The following is a 2,549-nucleotide window of genomic DNA, read 5'->3' on the forward strand; positions in this document are numbered from 1 at the left end:
AACAGCACAAACAGAATCCTAGGCATTGTTATGTCATCTGAGGGGTTCCATCCCAATGGTGGATGTTGGACCAGAATGGCTAGTAAGTCATGTGCTGTTGGCTGTGAGATTTAAATCAAATATATACGAATTATTTTAAAAATACTAGCCGGCCGGGCGCGGTGGCTCAAGCCTGTAATCCCAGCACTTTGGGAGGCCGAGACGGGCGGATCACGAGGTCAGGAGATCGAGACCATCCTGGCTAACACGGTGAAACCCCGTCTCTACTAAAAATACAAAAAACTAGCCGGGCGAGGTGGCAGGCGCCTGTAGTCCCAGCTACTCGGGAGGCTGAGGCAGGAGAATGGCATAAACCCGGGAGGCGGAGCTTGCAGTGAGCTGAGATCCGGCCACTGCACTCCAGCCCTGGCAACAGAGCGAGACTCCGTCTCAAAAAAAAGAAATAAAATAAAATAAAAAATAAAAAAATAAAAAAAATAAAAATACTAGCCAAGTCTGGGCGCGGTGGCTCACGCCTGTAATTCCAGCACTTTGGAAGGCTGGGGTGGCCGGATCACCTGAGGTCAGGAGTTCGAGACCAGCCTGCCCAACATAGTGAAACCCCGTCTCTACTAAAAATACAAAATTATCCAGGCGTGGTGGTAGGCACCTGTAATCCCAGCTACTCAGGAGGCTGAGGAAGGAGAATTGCTTGAACCTGGGAGGCAGAGGTTGCAGTGAGTGGAGATCGCGCCATTGCACTCCAGCCTGGCCAACAAGAGTGAAATTCCATCTCAAAAAAAACAAAACAAAACTAGCCAGGTGTGATGGCTCACACCTGTAATCCCAGAAATTTGGGAGGCCGAGGTGGGAGGATGTCTTGAGCCCAGTAGTTTGTAACCAGCCTAAGCAACGTAGCAGGACCTCATTTCTCCAAAAATTTTAAAAAATTGGCTGGTTCTGTAATCCCAGCACTTTGGGAGGCCGAGACGGGCAGATCATGAGGTCAGGAGATCGAGACCATCCTGGCTAATACGGTGAAACCCCGTCTCTAATAAAAAATGCAAAAAACTAGCCGGGCGAGGTGGCGGGCGCCTGTAAGTCCCAGCTACTCGGGAGGTTGAGGCAGGAGAATGACGTAAATCCAGGAAGCAGAGCTTGCAGTGAGCTGAGATCCGGCCACTGCACTCCAGCCCGGGCAACAGAGTGAGACTCCGTCTCAAAAAAAAAAAAAAAAAAATTGGCTGGTTGTGGTGGCACACGTCTATAGTCCCAGCTACTTGGGAGGCTGAGGCAGGAGGATCATTTGAGCCCAGGAGTTTGAGGTTGCAGTGAGCTATGATTGTGCCATGCCACTGCACTCCAGCCTGGGAGGCAGAGCCAGGCCCTATCTTCCCTCCCCCGCAAAAATACTGCAGTATTGCTTTCATAGGTTAGGTACCCCACAAAACAGACTCCAAGACACTGAGATTTGCATACTAAAGGTTTCTTGGTGAGCACTCCTGGAACAACAGCTGTGAGGAGTAAGGGAAGCAGGAATGGGGGCAAGGTAATTGAGGCAGTGGGTCCAGGTCTTCATCCCCACTCCCAACCCCCACTGCCAATCATCAACCAGCTGTGAGTCCTCAGCAGCCAACAATCCCACAGCTGGGGAACAAGTGCCTTGATCCTGAAGTGGGACCTGGATGCTGGTGACCTATGCCAAGCTGTCTGTTACAGTTGCTCACTTCCCAAGTATCTCCACATTTATTATCCCATTTTACCTAGTCACTAGCCTGTGAGGTAGCAAGGGCCAGGTAGGGCACATTCTTCCCTGTTAATACACAGGAGAAATGGAACTCCTGAGAATGTGAAAGGCTTGTCCAGAGCTGCCTGCGACTTGTCTACCCAGAGTGATCTCTACTTAGCACATAATATTCATTTTTTCTTACATCCAGAGTCTACAGAACTGTGGAATATAAGAATGAGAAAAGGTAGTGAAGGCCAAGTCGTCCAGCCAGCTCACTTTAAAACCCGCCAGGCACAGTAGCTCATGCCTGTAATCCCAGCACTTTTGGAAAGCCAAGGGAGGAGGATCACTTGAGCTCAGGAGTTTGAGATCAGCCTGGCCAACACGACAAGAACCTGTCTCTACAAAAAATTTTGAAAAGTTAACTAGGTGCAGTGGCTCATGCCAAGAGTCCCAGCTACTTAGGAGGCTGAGGTAGGAGGACTGGTTGAGCTCAGGAACTCAAGGCTGCAGTGAGCCATGATTGTACCACTGCACTCCAGCCTGGGAGATGGAGTGAGACCCAGAAAGACAGATTTTCTTTCTGTCTCCAAAAAAAAAAAAAGTAAAAATGTGAGAGAATAGGCTTGGAGGAGGGGGACAGTTTCACCCAAAGTCAACCTGCAAGTCTGTGGCAGAACCCAATCTTATGACCAGATTTCCTTCACCCAAGAGCCAGTTTATATTACCTAGGAAGTGCTGGGCACAGTGTGTCACACAGGAGCTACGGACATGGGCAGGTTACAGGCCCTGTCCTGGGGGGTTTTAGAATACAGTAAGTTCTCTTCTTTTCTTTTTTTTT

This window comes from Colobus angolensis, unplaced genomic scaffold (assembly GCF_000951035.1).
Source record: "Colobus angolensis palliatus isolate OR3802 unplaced genomic scaffold, Cang.pa_1.0 Scaffold142, whole genome shotgun sequence".
NCBI lineage: Eukaryota > Metazoa > Chordata > Mammalia > Primates > Cercopithecidae > Colobus > Colobus angolensis.